The 24,748-nt window shown below is 40.5% G+C and overlaps 1 protein-coding gene across 5 annotated transcripts in view; it reads left to right on the top strand.

Annotated features, from left to right (window-relative positions):
• The window catches only part of SOX5 (SRY-box transcription factor 5), a 652,081-nt gene that overhangs the window by 305,729 nt on the left and 321,604 nt on the right, over positions 1-24,748 (top strand). For all 5 annotated transcript variants that reach the window (XM_080392183.1, XM_080392185.1, XM_080392184.1 and 2 more), the window contains one exon: positions 5,221-5,383. The gene's annotated coding sequence lies outside the window, so the exon portion shown is untranslated. The remainder of the gene's footprint in view (positions 1-5,220; positions 5,384-24,748) is intronic.

The raw sequence follows: 24,748 nt of genomic DNA, 5'->3' as shown, positions 1-24,748 counted from the left end.
AAGCAAATGACATGGAGTATAAAATAAATACTTAAGTAAACATTTTAATTTCACTTGGGACAGTTTGACAAAATAATGAAAACATACCACATGCATGTGTGTCTGCACATAATCATTGTCATTGACGTTTGCTTTTGTTGTCAGCATCCCTAGAGGTATTTAAAAGACGTGTAGATGTGGCACTTAGGGACATGGTTTTGTGATGGACTTGGCAGTGCTGGGTTAGCGGTTGGACTTGATGATCTTAAAGGTCTTTTCCAACCTAAATGATTCTGTGATTTTGGGGAAGGTCATGTGTGTGGTTTAGTGACAAGCCTTGGCTCATGGCAGGGGCACCCAGCCTTTGCTCAGGCAGCCTGCAGCGCACGAGCTGGGCCATGTTGCTCTGCAGAGCCATTAGTTTTAAGAACAGCCTCTGCATGTGAGCGAGTACCTGCTCTTACACAAGGATCAAGGTCTCAAATGCTAATTCTTTGGTTTGGCTTGCCAAATTTTAGCCTGTTTCTGACCTATGATGGAGCAAAAAAAGCAATAGTGCTTTCTAGAGGTGAGGTCATACTGTAATCCAAACCAGAAGAAGAAATTGTGTCCCAGCTTGACTTGTATTCATCTCAAATTATGCACAGAAATTTGAATAATTTATTTTTTTTTAACCAGACAGTGCAACTATGATCTTTTTTCATCAAAAGGAAAGAAGCAGCGGCAACAATAATTCACATCAGTGCATTATATCAATTCTTTGTACCATTAGTGAATTTGAAACAAAATTTAAAATGCTAAAAAAAGATAACTATTTGACTATAGACACAGCAATTTCTAGGTAATTTCTTGACTTCTGTGAGCAAATTTCTTCCAGTTTAGGAAATTCAGGATTTTTTTCATTTTGATAAGAATGGAACATCCATTCAACAGACAATAAAAGCTGTTTAAACCCGTTAAATACTATGAAATAGATGTGTACAGCTAATTAAGGTATGTGTTGAATAGTAATTATGTCATCCTGAGGGATTTACAAATAGAGTCTAGTTAAAATTTGATTCAATCTTCTATCATTCACAGAAGGTGCAAATTATTATTCATTTAGCGTGCTCTGATTTCAGTTCTAAAGGTAATCCAGAAAAAAGGGAGAGGGATTTCTGTTTTATCAGCATTGTTTAAGAACTAAGATCCCTTAATTATTGCACTGTACCAATAGTCTGCTATCCAACTTACAGAAGCAGTCATTCAGCTTTGAAACTAACAATTTACCCTCCAAGCAGAAAAAGATATTTAGTTTAGTCAGCAAGCAAATACACCAAATTGTATGTTTTGGCTTTTGTTGGCGGTCATGTTTCTGAGCTGCACAAACGTGAGTCACTTCCACAATACCTTTCAATCAAAGGCATCAAAGCAAAGGAGACAGATTTCACAAGAAAAAGAAGGGAAAAAAAAAAGGCAAAGGTGAAATAAGGCTCCGTGGGATCCAGTTCTGTCGAGCTTCCGGAACATCTTTCCAGGCTCTTTCTTTTTAGGTAGCATTGGTAGACTCTTGGGCTTACTCCTGTGTGTAATTTCTCATCCTAGTAATGCCGAATTAGGTAAGATCCCTGATCACCTTGTGAAAGTATTTTGGATTCCCTCACAAGGAAGTTACTTTAAATGACTTTAAAAGAAAAACTTTACTGTGATTCTGGATGTATAACAGTAATTGGCAATACCGCAAATGGCAAAGTTACCATTAAAGCTGGCCTAAAATGAACCAAATAAAAAAAATTAAAAAAAATAGTTTCAGAAAATGTGTTTATGTCTTGGAATGAAAACTGTACCTATCAAGGACGTTGTGAAATTCCTAAAAATCCAGAAGACTCCAGGAGCTACAGTGGTAGTAGTAGTGCAGTAGAAACAGGTTAAGTTTCTGTTCTGCCTGGTTCAAAGGTCCAGCCTTTCTGTCTGCTGGGACTTCTCTACTGCATGTCTGAGCTGTCATGGAAATTTTGTCAAAACTGAGATTTTTCTTGATAATTTCTTTGTTGCATTTTAATTTTTTTAAGTACAAAAAACTGTTTCCACAAAATTTTCTCACTAAATCTATTTCTTCCATAAAAAAAAAAAAAAAATAGAAAGTAATCATATTACCAAAGATATAAGACATTACTCCAATTTCTCTATAAACTAAGAACATGTAATCGGTGTGGTTAAGTTGGCAGTTATTGTTTGGGCTTCTTGGAAAGCAACTAGTAGGTGCTTAGGCTGGATGTATTTGTTGTGTGATTTTATTGCAGAAAGGTAAATGTTCTCCTGCACTACTTTTTTTTTACAGTACATGTTTTCCTATTGATATCAGTGGGACTAATTATGTATATTAAACAGTTTTATGGGAATAAGGATTGTGTATCCTGCCCTGCTTAATGCCAGCCAGGACCGAGGAGCAGCCACCTCTGAGAAGGGAGCACAGCAGCTGTGCTCAGAAACGCTGTGCCATTCTTTAAGTTGAGCTTAAGCAAAGGTGCTGGACTTCTTTGGAAAAATTATTCAGAAGTAAAACCTGATTTGCTGTGATCTGATTTTATCTTTCTAACTGAAGTGGCATTTTTGTAAGGTGAACAGAAGAACCCACATTATCTTTGGTTGCTTGGCTTGGGTTTTTTGGAGAGAGACAAACGGGCTTGACATAACTTTTTCTCTGCACATCCCATCATATTTAATCTTTTGAAACAGCTGCTTGCTTGCAGTATGTTTTTGGGGTACTACCCAATGCAAAACTATAGTCCTGCTTGTTGCTTGGAATCTGGCAGAAAACTACCATATTTATGCCGGGTTTTTTTCTTTTTTTTTCTTTTTTTTTTGTGTGTGCAGACTTTTAGACTGCTTTGTAGGGGTGGGTAATATTGTAATAGAAGTGGAAAGTGTTACCAGTTCTTAGCAAGATAAGAAAATGTTGTTCCTTATCTGTGATTTAAAAAGAGATGAAGGGTCAGTGAGGTAGAGATATGTGAAAGCTATTGCACACTTGGTAGGAGCTGCAGAGGGGGAATATCTCTCACCAGCAGCTTGTTTGAGTGGAAGGGAAGAAAAGGGGGCAGCTTCTAAGTGAAGGGAGAGGTTTGGAAAAAAAATGTCAAGTAAAATCAGAGAAACTTGTTGGTTTATTTGCTTAAAGAAACAGGTGCACAGCTTTGAGATGGTTACTAAAGAGAGCAAGTCAAGTTGAGGGCAACTGTAAATGCTTGCCTACTGTTGATGCTTTGCAATTTATAAAAATTCATATGTCCCTTCAGTCTTTGGGGGTAGCTGAGAGAAGCAAGGAGAATGGGATGGGCTCTAAGCCACCTTCAGTACTGAGGGATTGCACAGAAATACAGGGCAGTCTGCTGGTCCTCAGGCATACCTTAGCTGGGGCTTGCCTTGTCTTCCCACCCGCCTCAGCGTAGCTGTGTCGGCAGTTGTGCTGGAAATGGTGTGGGGAAGGTTTTAGGCTATGCCTGTCCCAGCCAAGAGTTAGCTGCTTGGAAGCTGTTTTTCTCAGCAGCATATGCAGGAGCTACGAAGATGGGCAAAGTTTGATTTCAAGACACAAAACACATGCCAAACTTGGCAGTAGGGGCTGCTTGGGTCTGCAGCCACTTAAGTAAGTTCTTCTCCTTGCCACCCTCAGCAGATTTGTAGCTGATTTTCATTTGATGTAAGCCACAGGAGCTGCTGGCTACCTGGCCTGTGCTGGTGTTTGTGTAGGGCAGGGGTCCTCAAACTTTTTAACCAGGGGGCGGGCACGTGGATGCAGTGGCAGGCAGCCATCTGCGGCTGCTTGGTTTCCCCCCCCTAACCCCCAGCGGGGGGTGGGTGGGGGGTGGGGCGGTTCTGTAAATACCGGGGGCCGGATTGAGGACCCTGGGGGGCCGTATCCGGCACGTGGGCCGTAGTTTGAGGATCCCTGGTGTAGGGCATGGAGCAGGTGCCCCAATACCCACCTGTCCCTGCAGCAGTCTTAGGTGCCTTTTTGGTATTACAATAGCTATTTTTTTTGACACATCAGGTTTTGTCTTGTGTTTAATATGCACACTATTCTGCGATCAGTGAGAAGAACATGTCCCGGTATTGCCAGGAGTAATGACATCTCATGGGCCTGGGGACCAAGACTATCAAACTAGGCACTAAAATTCATGAGTGCGTGCTACCTGTTGGAGAAAATCTTTTATTTGTTCTTGAGTAATTAGAGTACATTGGAAATCTGTGACTAGCCGTTCCCCTGTTAGACTGAGGGCTACAAGCTTAATTAGCTTTAAACATGAAAGTTGAAATTCTTCTATATTCAGCTGACCAAGAATTGAAGCTTCATGTAAAACAGTATTGCAGGATGCTGGTGTGCAGCCTGAGGGGAGTCCATCTGGATTTTATGGAAGTGAGCCCTTTGCTTACCTTAAAGAAGTAACATGAATGAATACCAACACTAAACAGCCATTTTCCAAAAAGTGTTTTCTGGTGAAGATTTTTATAATGGAGTCAAGGACTGTAAAGTCTTTGACCGTACTCAAAGGCTACTCTCATTTACCTATATGCAATGAATTATTGTTTCATATTACAGAATAATAACAACTTCAGGCTCAGAATTTATGATAAAGCAGGAGGATTTTTCCAAGAGGCTGGTGTCTCTTTGGGACAAGATAAAGAACTGCTCCACAGCACTTGTAGTAGGAATAATGGAAAGGGACAAACTTGTCCTCCCATTTCTTCTTACTGGGATGTGCACACAGGTTACCTTCTTCTACAGACCAGTAAGTGGGCTAAAGTCTTGGAGCTTAGATCTTACTTTTGCACCGAAGATTGGAAGGAGCTACAGTAACTGGTAGTGCACATAAAATCATTTGTTGCTGAGCTTCTAACAGTAACAGATTTCAAAAATTATGTTTACATTTTGGAGCTGGTAGAATGTTTGAAAGATTTACTTCTAACAGTATTTGCATTCCATATAATTTGGGTTTAATGACTTGGTGTAACACAGGCAAAAGGGTTTCTGAATATGTGACTCTCCTTTTCCATGGCACAGTAGGTATTTCATCTTAATCTTTGGTTGCATGCTAAGAAATCAATACGTAAAGCAAAAGTGAACAGATACTTAAAAGGAAAGCATCAGAGAAGTTGAATAGTCATTTACTGGGTTAGTATTTAAAGCTGGCATATATTCTGAGTGGGAAACAGCTTCAGAATGGGGTGATTCACAAACCACTTCTTCCCCTTCGACAGCTAATTCAGAGACAGCAGGTGTGTGTAAGCAGCCCCTTCGAAAGAGGACCAAGTGTACTTTGTGACAGAATTGAGTGGAGATGATCCCAAGCTGAAAATCAAAACACCATCTTCCTTTAAGTTCACCGAGTGACCTGCGATTTTATTCCAGCGCCTGACACAGGTAAGAGGCTTCTACGGAGTCTGCATCTATATTTCACAAGGTGTTTTAATATGTGAATCCTAACCTTTATTCATTGGTGCCTTCAGGTTTTAAAAGTACTGGTGCAGTGCCAGGTACCAGTACCAGGTTTTTGGTAGTTTTACTGGGCTTTAAGGTATCTCTTTTGGCAAAATCAAATCAGAGAGCCACGGTGCATTTGTCAGCAATCCTACAGTAAATAATGCATACTCAGAATAAGTTTGGGACCAGAATTTGAGAGTAAAGGACTGTTTCTTAAATCTTTGTATCTCATTTCCATGTAAATCAGGATAAATTTGTTTGAGTTAAGCAACAGGTCTACATCAAGGTGGGAAATGCCATTGGCTCTTGGTCCCTTACTAGAGCTGATTCCTGGAGAAAGTAAATTTGGTCCTGAACTTTGTTGCTGTTGTAGAATATATATTAAAAACAAACAAAAAAATCAAAACCAAAAAAACAAACCCTGGAGAAATTCCAGTGTGTCTTTTGAAATGTTGTGTATAAGCACTAAGGATATGGCTGAGAGAGAGACTACCTGTACCATCCGGGCTGGGGCAGCTGCAGGCAGCAGTGTGGCGAGCTGACGTTCCTGGGCTGGTGGGCAGAGCCCTTCAGGAAGGCAGTGAGGGCAGGAATGAACTCCACGTTGCAGGTCCCCACCCTGAAGAGTCTTCCTTGGCCCTTTTCAGTTTCTATAGTTTAAGGTTCTATTTTTTACTTACTGTTGGGCATGAGGTGCCAGGTTCCTAGGCAGACCTGGGTTTTCCTTTTTTCTTTATATAGGATGAACTGTGCAGCCCATATAAAACACCCTGCCATGCAAGTTACTTGAGAAGTCATGTTCAGTGGCAGTGGAGGACCTGCTCACCGGAGGCACAATGTATCATGAAAACAGAGGGCTGCTTTGCTCCATCATAATTTCATTTAGGATGAACAGCAAGAAAATATGTGATTCTATTCTCTGTGGCTTAATTTCAGTCAGAGATAGGTATTCAGGGCAGTAACATCCTTCTTCCTCAGCTGCCACACCCACAAGACTTCTGTATTAACATGTAGTGCACTGAATGTGTGCAACACATCCTATTCTACCCGCTCCCCCACCCCGCCCCGAGTGCTGTTTCGTGTAAGTGGCTGCATGATGCTGAAGCACAGCAGTAGGTGGCTTCTGCTGTCAGAGGAGACCCCCTCAAAATGAGGAGCTGCCTCTGCAGCTGCATGGGCAGCAAAAGCCAGGGTGCTTCCACGGGGCAGCAGCCACAAAAGCCACTTTCTGACAGCTAATGTTCTTATTCCTTAATCATTAGCCCTAATGAAGGGGTTTTGTCATTTTTTTTTTTTTAAAAAAAAGGGGGGGGGGGAGAGAAAAGAAAATGAGAAAGAAAAGAAAGAGAGAAAAGAAACAGCCAAGAAGGAGAAAAGACGGGGAATAGTTGGGATTATCTCTGTGCCGTCTCTCAGGTCCAGTGACAGCACGACTACAATGGGTAGCTTTCAGGACTGCATATGGTCTTCCTTCCGAGGGAGTTGATTAAGCGACTCCGGATGAAATTGAAATCCTGTGATTTGACCTTTGTCTGGCCTGGGAGGACTGCAATTCGCATAACAATTTCCTTTTGTTCTTTGTTTGGAGTTATTAATCCAACATGAGCCTCGAATTAATCAGGGGTAGTGCGTTGTTACATTTCTAATTCACAGCTCCACTGCTTGTGTCTTTTTTAATTAAGGCCGAATGATAGCAGGCCTTAGCCCCTGATTGCAACACTTACTAACCACACATTGAGGGATGAAGAGGCTAAATAGGCAGAATGAGATTACTTCAAGGTTTCACTTAATTGTTTTCTTCCTTTAAGTAAAGAGCACTGAATGAACATTGTTAATGCCAGGCTGGAAGTGTTTCTTTTATATATGTTATGTGTGTGTGTGTATATGTGTGTGCAGGGGTGGGGGAGGTTATGATGGGTGCACCGAGGACTCAGAGCTCTAATGGCTCAGGGGTTTGTAAAATTGAAGCCTTTGGTTATTGATTTAAACCATTCATCCCACCTCCCCTGGGGGGCAGGGGCAAGAGTAGAGGAAGGAGGAAAAGAGTTGAAGAACATTAAACTGAAGTTAGCTGCATGGATTTTCTTCTATCCTGCGTGAACCCATTGTTTATATAGGGGTTTTTTCTCTTTGCTGGTGTTTCAAAATGTAGGAAGGTTGAAGGCTATCAGAGATGCTCAAGAAATGTGTGGAGAGATGCAAAGCTCTCTAAAGCCTGGGAGTGGTAATAATGATAATAAAATAAAGGCAAGCCAGTTGTGTCACACACCAGATACTGAAGGATGTTTGAGCCATGTTTCAAAAGCTGTTTGTAAACTTATATTGTCAGAGCAGTTCAGAGCCACAAAGGCGCAGGTGCTTTTCCAGGGGAATGGTGTAGATGATCTCAGATTCATGCTGGATAAGTCAGCCTGTGCCAGCCGCTCAGGATGCTGGAAAAGAAAATGCACTGAGTGCCCAGCCTTGCAACATTTATTTGCACAAATAGTTCCATTAGGTTGGAAAAAAAAATAAAAAGCATGACAAGAGTCATATTGCAGGATCAGGCCCAGTGTTTTGGCCTCCTATGGTGTGTTATATTGGGTAGGATTGTTATGGAGAAAGGTTAATATCTGGGGTCCCAAATCTTCAGTTGCTGAATATACAGAAACCCTATTGAATTCCATTTGTGCTGTGCTCCTGCGATATCAGATGGAGCTCTGTAATTATGGGAAACTAACTCTCCTTGAGATATTTCATCCATCCACGGAGCTGGATGGATAGGGGAAGCGCTTGCTTGGAAAAGTTAATGTTTCTGTGTAAAATGGCAAGCTGGTGTTAAGCATACCAGAGTGCAGATACAGAGCTGCCATTCTCACTCTGGCCTGGGATATTGGGGGTAGCAACACTGTTCCTGCTCTTCTGAATTCTCAGTGCGCAGTGGCTGTTCCATGAAGGATTATCTAAGAATGCAATGGTAAAATCTCTAGACAGATTAAGCACAAGTAGGGATGTAAGCTCCAAAGGTGAAAAATGCTCCAGGTAAAAGCTTATTCCTTTATTTAGAAATCTAAATCAGGAACTGAGTCTGCTTTTTTAGATGAACCTGAAAAGAACAGGCTATATATTCAGCCTTCCATAGAAATGTATGTAGTATCTGGAAACAAAAACAAACTGACACACAAATCTTTAGGTCTGGTCTTCAGTTGGTGCATAGGAGCACCAGTGTTTCCATTTCTTTCCATGATCAGTCATGTCAACACAGGATTTACACCAAACCGGGTTCACAGGTTCAAAGCCATTTTCTTGCCTTTACTGCTCTTTTCTTAGGTGTTGCCTGATCCTGTGTGTCAGGATACTTCTGGTAGATTGCCAGCTCCTGTGCTGAGAGAAATCAATGGGATAAGAAGATGCTCAGCATTCATTGGAGTAGGGCTGCCTTACTGGCAGTTCAAGTACTAATAATTCTGTTTTTCGGAACCGGGTTTTATGTTCTTACACTGAATAACACCTTATTCTGCAAGTACTTCTATGGAATCAGACATTGCATAGAGAAAATAGTATTAAGTATGAGTAAGCACATCAGAATCTGACCATCAATCACTCATTCTTGTTTATTTCCATTTAAAGACTGGATACTTCACATTTGTCCGCCTTGTTCCCTTTTTCCTAGAAATCTCTGTAGACCAGGGTACGTTTGTTTATAACAGACACAATTCCAGAATCCAGACCTGCTTTCAGTGCCATCGTGTGTCTTAAATCTGTGTGCTTCTTTTTTTAATTATTGTTTGAAGGTTCACTGTCTTTGATTTGAAGGTGTCACATGAAATTTCCAAAGGGTCTCAGGGTGAATGAGTCTGCCCATGCGTTTCTTGTGTGTTTTGCATAACATCTTAAAATCCCAAGTGCAGTTTGTTCTGTCTCCTTTGTAAAAAATCTCATGGCAGTGATCATTAGAATGGGTATATTTGGGTACTTCTAAAATCTGCTTCTTTTTCTTACCCTTGTATAGCATAATGTTCATCACTGATGTATTCAGTAGCTCTCCTCAGCAAACTTATAATACTTTTTAAGTATTTTGATAACCTTAAAGATGAAAGAAGTTGTATAAACAGAGGGCAGCAGCATTACAATGCGTCTTTGGATGGTTAACCCTCACTTGCAGGACCTTGCTGTACAGCTAGAGCCAGGTACCCTGTCAGTAGTTTTCAGCAGTTGGCTTGTTCTCTGTGTAATGTGACATTTCTGATTCCTTTCAATTACTCTGGGAAGGAAGTTAGGCTTCATGCCACAGTTAGGAACCGAAAGGCCAGGTCAGGGTGCATGATAACACTTTCCTGTCCTTGCCCAAAGTGGCTGTAGTTGCACTTATTTAAGGGACAATCTGTTCATCAGTAGTTCTTGAATATTTGTAGCTGCAACGGTCAGCGGTAATGAGTCCACAAATGAATAAGGAGTGACTTTTGTGTTGCTGCTGCTGTTATTCCTGACAGTTTTAGACAATCTGTTGCTACTTATGAAATATTTGTGTGGAGATCAAAACTGCCCTCTCCTCTCCAGCAGGGATGTGCTCCTCATGTCTACAATGACAAGTCGCCCTTGTGCAGCAAAATGCCAAATTTCAGCAGTGGCACATTGACCGTGCTGCTCCTCCACCTCGTGTGGAGGTGCTGACGCTCCTTCTCCTTGAAATCAGTGGCAGGTCAGCCCTGGCCCGTTATATTTCTCTGCTCTCCCCTTTCGGACATAAGGTAGAGATTACGATTAATGGTCCTTTGAGTTGCTCGGCGCTCCTCCCTCTGCGCTGTCTCCCCGCGATCCCCCTTCCCGCGCCTCCCTCTCCCCCCGTCAATGGGAGCCTTTGATGTCGCACAAGAGAAGACTGTTGGCTAACAGTCTGGAGGCTGCTTCATTTGAACTAACCACCACATGAAAACAAATGTGATCCATCATATTTCATTAACTAGCTGCCCCCTGTTCGGGTGCCCTTTTTTGATGTCAGAGCGCATCCTGGCAGAAATCAGAAAGATATGTATGATTAAGACCAGTAATAATAGTTAGTGCATTGTATTGTAAATTACCTTTCTGGGCCCCGTTACTTTATCAGCCCCACTGGCCTTGCCTTGGGTACATTTTTGACTACTCTGTATATACAGTGTATTAGCGCAATGGAGATCATTATGTGGCCTGTATTTGAGTCATTTTTATTTAAGATGCCAAACAATAAGCTGTTGATTGGGGGAACAAGAGGCGAACAATAATGTTCTGTGTCACATAATACACCACCATTTTCCAGCTTTGCTTTAGAAGGGCCCTCTTTATTGTTTTTGTATAAAAATGGTTCTTAGGAGGAGGAATATTTTGCTGAGGTATGTCATTATTTTGCAAATTTCTATTATCTCATCATGTTGTCTTCATTGTAAATTGCAGCTAATTAGGAACCTAGTTAGAGCCCCAGCTTTGAGGCTGGCTTTTTTTGTGAAAAGAGCCCACCGATTACCGCACTACAAGAGAGGAAGGGAGAGAAAAAGGAGATTAATCTGGTTACCTAGGCGACACTCGCTTCCATCTGCGAGGAACAATACATTTTTGTTTCCTTGGCTCAGTTCAGATCTGTTTTGTTTAGGGGGAAAAAAAAGAGAGAGGGGGAGAGGGAGAGGGAGAGAGAGAGAGAAGGGGAGAGAGGGAGAGGGAGAGGAGGCAGCCCCACAACAATGCTGGACTCTGTCTGGCCCCGGCTTACCCGCTTCCATCCCTCCGCAAGTTCGGGGTCTCAGGGGAGTGGGAAGATGAAAGAGATAAGCTCCAAAGTTGTCAAAGGTCATAACCTTGCCACACAAAGCCAGCAGTTTTACTTCTAAATCCCCTTCTCCCAAAAAGCACTTAATGAAATAATATACTGTGCTTCTCAACACCCCGTAGTCTTTATTAAGCAGCAAGGCCCCCGAGATGGTGAATTTAAGGAGTCGGTTAAAACTTCTGACTAAACAGTCGCTGACTAGGAGCATCTACAGTAGACGTGAGGGGGGGTTTCTGAGCAAGAAAGACAACTTTTCTTCCAGTGTCTCTTGTTAGCAGTATTGTGGCTTCCCTGACACATGTTTTATAGCTGCCTTCACACAAAAGGCAGAGGTCTGTGAAGGCAGGGTAATTCTCCTTTTTGTCTTCTTTAAAAAAATAAAAAAATCTTTTCGGTTACCTTCACAAGGTCATGATTTAACAGATGACAGTGACCTGTATCTTTCCTGTTGTGCATCAAATTATAAAACCCTTGCACAGCTTTTGCATGGGGTAGACAATACAGCCGCGTTATTTGCTTCTTATTTTGGAGCAGCTTGCCAGAAAAAGGACGGGGGTAATAACCAGAGCTGATGGAGCCTGGCTGAAAGCTCAGAAATGCTCACAAGCTCTTGAACTGAATTGGCTAAACCCGCAGCCTTTTGATAAGCATAATGGTTTCTCCAGGTGTTATGTCATCATGTATAATGTTTTGCTATCTGGTAGTGTTATGGATGATGACATAAAGTCACAAAAATATCGAAGTTACCAATTTTAGCTTATCTGATCTTTCCAAACCTGGACTGTGCTGATAAAATCAGAATAAGTATCAGGTTAACAATTCTACATCTTGTGTTCTGCATTGCTCTGGAATACTGTTCTTATATTTTCTTCCTCTAAAGAAGCTTCTAAAAGCTGCTTCAGTGATGGTGTGTTGGTCCCTCTGACTGCAATGACAGTCATCATGTTGAAAAATTACAGATATTCAGAAGGAAAGAATGGATGAAGGTATGACAGCTTTTTTGTGTGAGGAGCGTGAGGCATCTTAGAATTGAAGTCATTTGAATTTCCAGTTCTTCCACATGCATTCGGTGGGATCTTGGCCAAATCATTTGGCCTATTTCTGCCTGGGGCCTTGACCTATAAAGTAGGCAAAGCTGTATTTCTCTACCATGGAGGATAACTTGAGTCTTAATTAATTAAGGACTTATGAAGAGTTTGAGATGCTTGTATAAATGCAGAACATTTAATCCTTACCTCTTCTGTTTCACTAAATGCCTTGTTGGGTACACCTGAACCGGTTCTTCTGAGAAGAACTCTCAAGTGAAAATTAAATCAATCATACTTGACTTTGTTAATTGAAGAGACTTGCTGAGATGTTTTGCAGACATTTGGATGGAGCAGTTGTCACCTCACAGAGAATTAGCTCACTGTTAGCCGTCATTTTACAAGCTCTGAGGAGAATGTCCTCAGTAATTCTGCAATGCATTAAAATGAGGTGGGGGAGGAAAGATGGTTATACGATATCTGTGTGTGAAAAAGAGACTACTCTTTGGTACACAGTTGGTACTGTTTGAGGGAAAGATTTGGGGAGTGAAGTAGCAACTAGAGATGTTAGCAGTATAAAGAAAGGAAGAGGAGTATTTCACAAGTTTGTTTAAATAGTATTTTTGCATTTTAGTAGCAATGTTCATTCGGAAGGAATCATTATGAAAGCTTCAGAATTGTAAGGGGGGTGGGGGTGGAAATCACCCATTATGAGAGAGAATATAACACATAACAAGTTAGAGAAAGATGTTACTCTGAACTACATTATAATTTGGAGAGACTCCAGGGTTAGCCTTCTGTTCTTTGAGATGGGTGGGGAGGGGGCATTTAATAACTTTTGCTGGCCTACACTGTTCTTACATCTTGTGGAAAAGGTTGACAGTGATGGAGTGTGGACAGAGCCTATTACTTGTTGAACAGACATCATAAAGTGGAAAACCAAAGTCATACTACTCATGTTGGGAAATGCTGCCTATGCATTTAGACACCAAAGAGCATTATCTCCACCTTAGGAATTACCAAGGAAAAAGAAAAATAAAGTAAATGCGATGTCATTTTAAGTGACTGCTTGGGAGAAACAAGAGTGTGTTTCAGTCTGATATGGTTTCACTTGGGCTCAGAAGACTAGGAATCAAGAATCAAAAGGAAGCTTTTTAGAAAAAAATTCCAGGGTGGCCCAGTCATGATGAGCTTTGCTGAGCCCTGAAGCTACAGAGATGGAAGGATCCTCTTGAAGAATTGTTACAGTTCCGTGAAAGTTCAATGTCTGCTTTAGCCCCAGTATAAAAGCAAGAGCATTTATTGGCAATGCTGTGCCACTGTCGTCCTAACAAGGAATTCTGTTTCCATGTATGTACTTCCAAGTACGTGCTTAAATCCATTTCATTTTCTTGAAATGGAAGAGATCTGTTCTTCCAAGGAAGGGAACTGCAAAAGGCTGCATTTCCTCTCATGTCCTGGCACCGTTGCTAAGGTCTGCAATACTGCATGCTTGCCTAGATAGACCCAGGTTGTAGTTGAGACTTCTTAACGCCCCAGCCACCTGATGTTTTTGAGATGGTGAAGCTGAGATGGTCTGCACTGCAGCCTGCAATCTCACAAGCTGTGGCACCAGCGGACTGCTGCCCACCTAACACCAGCCTGGAGTGTGGGATGGGGACAGACTGCCAGAGGGGAGTGCCAGGACCTTACTCCTGGAGACTCTGATGCGTCCCTGGAAGGTCTTTCTTTATTGCTAATTGGTGTAAAGTCTGCTTGGGTCCATCAAATCTGGCAAAATAAAACCCAGAGGGGAATATTGCTGCAGCCTCACGTCACAAGTTCCGTGTTGCATTTTGGAACGACACAGAATGTCATCTTGAATTGTTAGTCTGAAAGTTCCTCAAAGGGTTTCTGTTCAGGCCAGTCCCTTATCAGAGACAGTTTAAGAAATTTAGCTCTTAAATTCCATTTCTTTTGAAACTATTTTTTTTTTTCTGTGTTGTGTAATGGTTTCCCTGTGTTTCCAGTCCATTACTGTCAGGTCTTTTTGGGAATGTCAGTTTGCATAAAAGCTGATATAAACATTCAGCAGAGCTTGAAGCAGCCCCTGAATGAATTCTGTCTTGGGAAACCTAGTCCTGTACCAAAATAATTTCTGAATAATCATTGTGAGGACCAAGATCTGTGCTATTTCTGTGTTATTCTATAGTAAAGAACTGGTAAATATTTTTCATACAGGCATTTGAGGAGATGTGAAGAACTCAGAGGGACAAGATACAATAGTTCATGTTTCTTGGTCTAGCACTTCTTTAGAAAATTTTACCTTCTCTTTCAACTTAATGAGAAATTTCCCTGGGAGAATAGGATGTGTTGCAAAAGTGTGAGCAGTCTGCCATGGAAAGCAACCCCACAACTAGCCGCTAGCAGTGGACAGTTTGGCTCTTTAAACCATAGTTAGGGTCAGAGTTTAGATTGGAAAGGACCTCTGAAAGTCATCTGGTCCAACCCTTTACTCAAAGGATGGACAACCTGGAAATTAGTTCAGGTTGTTCAGGATATTATTCAGTTTCTAGGCACTTGGTCCAATGTTGCACCACCCTCACTGTTAATATTTTTTTCCTATGTATTTAATTGTAATTTCTCTTGTTATTATTTTTCTACTTAACAATATAGACTGGATGTTAGTAACATTTCAGGACAATGTTAAATCTCTTATCTGTTTGGTAGAGGGCATTTACATGGTACAGGATTGAATGTTACTGCAATTATTAGCAAACATGGAAGATGCACAAATGACACGATTATTGGTGCATGTTGGCTATTGGAGAACATGGTGCTAATGAGTAACCACCTCTGCCTCTCTCCCTCTCTCTCACGCCCTCACTGATACAGCTTTCTCTTTTCTGACAAAAGAGAAGAAAGGAGGGGAGGAAAAGAGAGCAAGAAAATCCTCCATCTGTTACATAGGTAGCACATACACTCAGTGTAAGAGACCAGTGTGCTGTATACATGAGCTGTAGATAATAATTTTATTTATCCCTTTCTAGGGCACACCACATCAGTGGCTTGTCTGGGGGCAATTGAAAAGGAGTTAAAGGAAGCAGTTGTTGATCACTTTTACTTCTTCCTTGCTTTATTTTTATGCATGGTTACCCAGCGCCAAAATGAGAGGACTCCTTTTGTGTGTCATTTTCATTTTATCTGTGAACAGAAAGCTATGTTTAGAATCTCATGACTGAATAAATTTCCTACAGATAAGAGCTTTCTTTAAGACAGGCCCTATCATGTGGGCACTCTGTGAGACTGTTTCTCCATTCTACTTAAACTCCTCTCTGCTCCTTCAAAAGTGAGAAAGACCCATAGAAACAGATTTTGAGGAAATATCCTTGGTATAAAGGGCTTCCCAGGTTAATATGGAACCAACAGAATAACTGTGCCTTCCTCTGCAAATGAAATTGTGCTCTATTAGCTTTTTGAGAGAAGCTAACAGATCCACCCTCTATTCCTTCACAAAACATATGTTAGACATCTTTGAAGAGGACTTCAATACAGTGCACAGAGATTTTATTGCTTAATATGCTTTGGTTCAACAGTCCGTAGAATAAAATAGAAGTGTTGGCAGCAAAGACTGTTCAAAAATCATAAATTAAGTCTCAAAATGAAAACTTGGCATAATAGCTGTGGCATTATAAGCAAATATATCCTGCATCCCTTTTTCATTGCCTTTTTGTTTCTGAACTTCTTCAATGCATTCAGCTGATGCATTCTGGGCATTAACAATAAATCTCAAAATTTAAAAAGTGAAGCCCAAGGTGGTTTTGATTTGAGGAGTCGCAGCTTTGAGAGAAGCACAGACACTGGAATATTTGTAAGTAATGAAGGGTGAATCTCAGAAGACTAAGAAAGTCAGTTTAGTTTGGATCAACTCCTGAAATCTTGAGTGTCTGGCTGTACAATTCAGGCAGTTGAACAGGTTTTCCTATGAGCTTGCTAGGATTTTGTCTTCTGCTTATTGTTTATCAACATGCACATACTTCCTGTGATAGATGATGACAGGAGAAAGGGTTCATTTTCATGAAAGTACTATGAACTTCAAAAAAAAAAACAAGTAGTAATTTGGTAACAGAAAAGTAGGAGTCACTTGAGGTTTTTTGCAGTAGATATTTCATGGTACTCTGTTAAGTCCCCTCCCACAGTGGCTCTCCTTCAGCAGGTTTACAGAGCCGTGCTCTAGTTGCAAATAATTATTTTTTTTCTGTCTTGGAATGTTGCGCCTTCTATAATTCATGTACAATGAATAACTGAGCCGGAAAAAGAATAGTTTTTCCGTTCATTGCTATCCGTTGCATACGCTTTGGAGAAGTTTTATTCTCGTCCTGATCCTGCTAATATTTAGTTGTGTGCTTGGCTCTGTGTAGGTCAATAGTTTGCAGGTCTCGGGTATCAGTTACTGTCATTCTTGCTGAAAACACCCTCCTAGACAACAAAAAAGGAGTGCAGAAGTAAGAAAAAAGAATGTAAAACATAGGTGTTTAAAGTGTATACAACATTTCTCAGGCACTCAATTTGAAACATTTAATATATGTATTTCTTTTTCATTGAGTCGTTTAAAAATGGCAAGTTGATTGGCTTCCTTTCAGAAGATTGTTGGTGGTATTTTCTTTACTGATGCCCCTGTGGACCTGCATACATTTATTACTCTTTCTTCAAGCTTTCAGTCTGGAACTTTTCATCACATTGATGATCAGTAATTGAAAAAACCCCACAAACAAATGAAGGGAATTGGAGGGATTGATGGTCATCCACACTTCGAAAAGTGACATTGTAAGTCAGATTTAAATATGAAAAGACAAGGAAATGAAGATTTCTCAAGACTGTTTGTATATGGTGTTACAAAATTCCCCAAACTACACTGATTGCATACATTGGATTGACTGAAGGCTTTGATAATTTAGCATAAAAATCAAGTACACTATGCACAATTCTCCATACTTTTTCAGCTGTTTCTGCCATCTCATGTATATTCTGACCTTTAAGGACAGTCTTTCTATAGTCAGTGCTCTGTAGTATGTAAATGTTTCAGCAGCTAGATGAAGTCTTTGGCCAGCAAGTCAATAAAACTTGCTGTGAATCTGCACATTTTCTATTGCATTCAACTTTTATGCTTCCAGAGTGAAGATGATTAAGTTTTAAAAAGTTTGGAGAATTTGACTTTAAACATTGTTGACAGTTTCAGGAATCATTGGGCAGCCTGACATAATGTTATTCATGATGAGAGAGCTGTCAGCACAGATCAGGAGTGGTACCAGAGAGAAATGTAAGGCGATATTTTTGCTATAGTATGTGGGGATTTAGCGACTTCTATTAGTAATGGGAGTTTTGCAGTTCAATCCCCAAGCATCATCCCTCCAAAAAAATGCTGAAAACATGCCCTGTAGTGTAGCTTGAATTAAATTTTATGTTTGCTGTTGTTTGGACATTGAAGATCATCATGTCTGAGCAGTGGCTCTCGTTCCAGTTTCCTTCAGGTGCTGCTGAAGAGTAGGGAGCTTGTCATGGTTTAACCCTAGCCGGCAACGAAGGGCCATGCAGCTGCTTGCTCACTCCCCCACAGTGGGATGGGAGAGAGAATCAGAAGAGTAAAAGCGAGAAAGTGTTGAAACCCAGCCCAGCAAGTTACATCTTGCAAGGAGGTACAGGTCCTCACTCTTACTGTCTTTAGAAAGTAGTATGTTTTTTAGGACAGAGATTATATCTCTGTGTTTGTGAAGTATGCATAATATTTTGAGTGCTAATGTAATATAAGTAGTAATAATGACAACTTCAGGGTTTTTTTATTGCCACTAAATCTTTGTTGTCTAAATGATTCCATAGCTATTTTTCCTTTTCCTTACATTTTCTTGCTCATTAAATTTTGATGCAACCCTATGGGGGGAAAATAGAGAAGAGAGAACAAAATGTATTAATCCATCAAAAGCTGTGCTGAAAATGTTTGCATGCTTCTACTGAAAGGTCTCAATTTTAAGCCACAGCCTAAATCCATTCTTGTTTCTGTTTACCTTTAAAGTATTTTCAGTCATTGTATACTTATAAAATAATTAGCATACTTCAAAACCCACTACTTTTGTAAAGCCAAGGTTTCTATGGTATGAATTCTTCCCAGCTGTGATAAAACACTCTTGAAATTAACAGTAGCTTGATGAGATCTATATGGGACTTGGTAACAGGAGCAACCTTTGTGCCGCTGTAGCTGAAATTACCTCAGCACTTCCCACTGCCCACTACAACCTGAGTTTTCATGTGATTATTTCAGCTGTCCATGCATCCGCTGCAATGATGTTTATTGTACAAAATTTCAGGTTTTGAGCACGTTTTTAAATCTACCAGATTTAAATATAAAACATTTTACTCTTTCTTTTCTAATTATTCCCTCTTGGAAGCTGTTTTTTCTTTCTATCGTTGTGATTTCCTTTCTTTTAAAGTAATTTGTTAGACTCTCTGTTTTTTCCTAATGTCAGTTACCTTTGGGTTTGTATGCCTGTCTCTTAAATATTTCATTGAGGCTTGATCTTGCAAGGTCCAGAGTACTTAGGTGATTAAATATGAGTAAGTGCTCTGTAGGATCTTCAGTGAGAGTGCTGGGGCAGAAGCAAACCCTATAGAAGAGTCAGGGTGAGCTTTCGGCTGAGGACTGGCACTCAGCACTCCTGAGAGTCTGGGACCCAGGGATTCACTCATAGCTGTGGTTTTACCTCACTTTACTCCACCACAGAGAGGACATGGGAACATTTGTGTCCATTTCCACAATTTTCTATGGTTAAACAATTGATGCTTGATAAGTTCTTACAGAGAAGTGTGCATATTTGTACTTTGTGTGTGTTTATAAGCATGCAAAATACATATTTATTCCAATTTAATGTAGTAATACTCCCAGCTTGAAAGTAGTCTCCTACAGATGTACTTTAAAATTACTAAAGAAACCCCTTTTTAATGCATCAGACACTGTAATGTGCAACCCATGCCCCATCTTCTAGGCTGTTACGATGCTAAAACTTGGAGTGGCTGCAGAGTGCCGGGTAAAAATCATCTTTGTCCATATGTAATGTTTTAAGGCAGTTATACATGTTTATGCTGGTTATGAACAGTTCTAGTCATTATGGCAAGTGTTTTAATTTGAAAACCTTTTCTGATAGACTTAAAGTGTTTAAAAAATGCAAATACAAAGGAACTTGGTGTCCCCAGAATGCTGTACTTCTCCACAGAATAAGTCTGGGTAACCACTAATTCTTGAAAAATTGAAGTGTGGCTTCCAAGCCTGAACTGTGTCATGAGATCAGCCACAAGTGCACACTATCACAAGGTCTGCAAGTAATCTAAATCTGGCATTACCAGGTGTCTTCAGGATTGTACCACATGCTCAACCCTGTACTGACATGGGGTAGAGCGCTGGGATTCCTGGGGGAACTTTGCCATCTCCTGTCTGTGAGCTTCTCCTCTCTTTGGCTCTGAAGCTATGTGATAGGAGTGCTAAGGATCCTGGCCAGAGAAAGATTTTTTCACATGGTTCTTGGGGGCGAGGTACCAGCCGCCCCAGCAATAATGTGTGTCACAAGCAGAGTAACTCGCTTTGAGCTTCCCTTTTATTTGCAAGGAGAGTTGGGATTCTGACTCTTTAAGACTGGAGCAGCACATGTCTTTCTTTTGAGTACTTTGTTGTGGACTGTTTAGCTGATCTCAGTTTTCTTGGGTGTGCGAAAAAAACAACAGGATGATAAAGATATTCTGACTGCACGGAGGCCCTGGGCTACGGTGTTCAGCTTGTTACATTGCTTCTTATATCGTGGTTTCACTTCCGTGTGATGAACAGACTGCCAAGACAGCCTTAAGTGTCGGAAGACATTCTCAAATTTCATGTACCTGGTTTTAATCCTATTAGTCAGCAGTGTACTAAAGTGACTTTATTTTGGTTAGTGTCCAGAGGAACGAGGAACGTGATTCTTCTATCTACATCACACTGGGCTACATGACAAGGTTTGTGTTCCATAGGTTTTTCTTCCCTCCAACAGAACTCTGCTTTTGTGCATGAATGGATGGGTTATTTGGGTCTGGGTGATGATGTGATCCTTGAAGGCAATTCTGTACGGTTAGTCCACTTGCAATTATTGCTCTCAGACCGGATATATCTTCCTTTGTCGAAGGAGATACAGTAATTTTTTTGTTTTCCCCAGAGACCAAATGACTGTCTGAAAAAAACCTGATTATATTAATTCCAGATGAACACGAGGGTCTTTCTAATGATTAGAAGTTACAATGCATTAGGCAACAAGGGGTTTCTGTTGTTGATTATCACCCGTTCAGCTTTTGATTCCTTTCTGCTGCCATCCTGATTACCAAATTTATTCAGATACTGACTGAAATTTGTCCAGGTAGACCAAGCACTGAGGTGAGAAGGCTTATATTGTGAAGTGACTTAGCATCTCAGTCACTGAGGACTTGGTCATATAGATTCTTTGTACCGTATATATTCATTTCCTTAATGCCCTGCTCTTATCCTAACTTGTATCCAGCTAATAATTCAATAGACATTAATTGTTATAATCTGTCTAAGAAAAGCACATACACAAGGCGAGTTTTCAGTATTCAGTTCATATTGGTGAACATGAAAGATAACCCCCACAGGGGCTCTGTCTACAAGCACTAGGGACTTCTCAGAGGAAAATGTACTGACAGATCTCAGGTCAACACCATAATCATCCCTCACAGAGATTGATTCTGGACATACTGTAGGTAATGGATATATTTTAGTTCTGTTGGGATTTATGTCACTTTGTGGTCCAATTGTTCTAGACATTTTGTCCATCAAAGTAGGAGCATCTACACAAAGCAATAAAATAGCAGCTTGTCTCCTTGGATCTAACAAACAAAAAACCAAAAATGCTTTCTGATCATTCGGGCTTTTCCATATCTGTAGCACTTAAAAAAATTTATTGCAGTAGCTCTTATTGGCAAGAGTTGGCTGCCAGGGGCTCTCTTGACCAGGAATGAATGCAGTTACCTAGTGTTGTATATCTAAATGTGCATCTGGAAAAATGTTGCGGTTTTACCCGACTCCTTTCTGGTCTGCCCCTCTCCTTCCTCCCTACCATGTACAGCCTGCAGTGGCTGGGGCATTACTGCAGTGGCCGCAGGAATCTAACAGTGTGACAGGAAGGGCAAACCCTGCCCGGCCCAATATGAAAGGAAACTGCTCAAAGAGGGTTAGGCCTGCAGCAAAAAAAAGATCTTGGGTGGCCTCCGTGCCTCTGGAAGTAGTGTAGGAGAACTCTTTAGGAAGAGTCAGTCCTGCCAGGCAGCAGAATGGCAGAGCAAGGTGTGTGAATTTCCAAGTCTGAATAAAAGAGGAAACTGACTGAAAATTTGAGGGCTTTGGGTATAAAATCAGTCACTTGCAGCTCAAATTCTTATCCCATCCTCTCTTGCTATTTACATATCGTGTGGTTTTCTTTAACCTCTTTTTTTCTACATTTTCATTTGCCTCCTTTCAGCATCGACCTCTGCCTGTCCATCCTTCTTCCTCTTTTGCTGGTTCTTTCAGTCTTCCTTATTTTCTCTAAGGAACATCTTTTTTGTTGTTATTCTTATCTAGCCAGCAGTAAGAGCTGCTTCTAGCACTGAAAGTTACTCTGGCTCTGGGGTCATTGAATCTGGCCCGTCGAGGTATCTAGGAGAAACACTTGGTATGTTGACATTCTAAGATGAAGTTGTCATGATGGCTGTTTGGAACACTTGTCTGATCTGACAGTATTTACTTTCTCGGCAGTTTCGGTTGAAAAGAAGAACAGCGCATCTAGGGAGTAAAGCTGCAACTTGTAGCCTGGCCTTGGTGCTCTTAAGGAAAGCATTATTTTATAAACAGATAGTGAAATGGTTAGCCATCACAGAAGACAATATATTATTGATCTGTTATTGATAATTTTCCGAGGCTATTAAACTTCCAGGCATCATGAAAACAGTCTTCACTTCTTAAGCCAGAACTTTTTAGGTGAAGGTAATGTACTTTTAATCATAAATGTTCCTTGTTAATAGCCAGGTATCTCCAACCAAAGTATATGAATGTAGTATGTTGTTATATTGTTCATGGATATGGAGCCAAGAATACTTGTGAAATAGTCCCATTCTTCCTCTGTTTCAAAGAAGTAATGTTAATGCTTGTGCAGGCTAATGAATTGAGCTCAGGGGACTGAGTTCTCGGTTCATTTCCAGAGTTGCTATAGCACACTCAGCAGCAAAGTTCAGCCACACTGTGTTACAGAAATGCCCTGTTTTTATGATGGATTTCTGCTGTAGTCAGATAGGTAGTTCTCCATATGATTAATTCCTTGGCCTGTTTAGTTCCTTGGAGAAAATCAGGATTATCAGTCCCAATCCTGAATGTAATTTGCTGAACGTTGCAAAGAAACAACAGTCCTATTGGAATCACTGCTCAGAGTTAGTAACCAAAGAGTGATACATTGTGTTGGTACATTTCTCTGGTCTAGGAATATTCTTAGCTGGGCTTTCTCCCAATACTGTCACTTGTGCTAGGTAGTGTCAAGAAAAGAGCAAAAGCTGCAGCTGAAGGCTGGGTCACATCTTAATTTCCAGTACAAGCGGTGTTTCTTTTCTCTGTCCTGAAAAGAGATTTGAATCATCTGAACAGGAGGAATATCTAATTAATATAATATCAATAGATAATACTAATCTTTAAATGCTGCCAGCTGCAAGTTCCTACCTCTTTTGGTGTGTTACATAGGCATAATTTCATTTCAGCTGGAAAAAAAAGCAAAGAGTCAAATTGTGCCCTTACAGGCAAATCCAAAGGCAACATTTACATCTAAATATACAATTAGGTCATAACAAATCACTTGATCAGGCAGTGCGCTGCCTGATCTTTTCTGCTTGGCAATCAAAGGGCAGATTCTGATACACTTTTGGTAAGTAGCCAAATTGGTTCCATCTACATGAACAGATTCACAAGAACTTTCATTTGAAGAAACTTCTTAACTCACATTTCATACATGCATGAAAGCATCCCTTATAGCTCCCTTATAACATGAGTTCTGAGACCTGAGTATTGAAACAGTGCTGGAGTCCTGGCAGCCCACAGAGTTTCATGTGGATATAAAGAGTAGCTGGGACTCGTAGCCCTGAACAGTAACATCTTACATCATTTAAAAAAAAAAAAAAAAAAGTAAAATATTTATCCCCCAAATTCCCACAGTTAGCTTGAACAACTCTATGAGCAATCCCAATTTCAGCTGCACTTCCAGAGGTTTTCCAGAGCTCTGTTGAACTCTGTTGTTTTAGTTCCTAACTGTCCAGCTGTTGACAACTTTCTCCTCTAGTATGTATTCAAACCAGAGCTTAATAATACATTTTAAAAACTTTATAATTGCTCTTTCATGCTACTTTGACATGGAAATCCACAGAGGGTAATCATAAAACCAGAGACTTCTTGTCCTCATAAACCTCCAGGAGTACCTGCTATTAGTCTGCTATATGTTGTTCTAAACTTTACTGTGTTTTATAATCTGTTCAGCTGTATGGTCTCCTGTGATCTGCAAACATGAAATATTGACATTAAAAATCTAATGCATATCACAGGAATAGGAAAGGAAAGGCATGTTAAAACTTCTCAGAACTAATTATGTGGTTAGGAAGCCTTAGAGAGTGTAATAGCCAGAGACTTTCTTCCTGCCATTGAGACCAAGTGGATTGGCCAGATTAGTAGAGTGCTGGCGCATGTCAAGTAGGTACAAAATACTAGCTATGTAAAAAGTCACTTGGTGTGTAGATGGACTTACCCTGTGCTAGGATGTACATGAATTTATCTCAAAAACTGGATGGATTGCCTATATTCTTTGAAACTATCAGGACTGCTTTTCATGAGTAACACTGTCATCTTTTTTAATTGAAAGGGTCAACTTATGGAGCATAATATTTATTCAAATAAGCAAGTATTGCTTCAAAGTGAGTGCTCTGAAGAGCAGCAAAAATATAACCCATCCTCAGTTTCCTACCTTTTCTTTCCCAGTGCTAATCCATTATATAATATTGCACACTTCAGCTGGATGAGCACGTTGGCCAGTATTGCCACCTTTAGATAGTATTAACCATCCCTCTGGTTGAGATCAGCTTCACATAATGCTTTTGGAATGTGATGCTCTTCATTTGCTACGTTTTATATCTAAACTATTGTGCATTGGCCACTGACCTGCTATCAATCAACTCAAATGCCTCAGTGCCCTTTCCATCCATTTGTGTTTTCTCTCTGTGTGCTGAGAATTAGATTTAAAGCAATGTGCCAGTGATTAAACAATTACTCTGTCCTCTCTCGTACATATCAATAATTTGAAAGAGAAAAAAGCCAGCTATTCTTTTGTGTGCTTGACTGTGGCCTCTAGCTTTGAATCTAGTATATGATGACAAAGTGGTGTCTGCTTAAAAAAAATAATAATTGTAACACATGTGGCCTTTTCA

The sequence above is a fragment of the Falco punctatus genome, assembly GCF_963210335.1.
Source record: "Falco punctatus genome assembly, chromosome: 6".
NCBI classification, from domain to species: domain Eukaryota; kingdom Metazoa; phylum Chordata; class Aves; order Falconiformes; family Falconidae; genus Falco; species Falco punctatus.
Note: the sequence above shows the minus strand (reverse complement) of the source record. Positions and strands in the feature narration are given on the sequence as shown.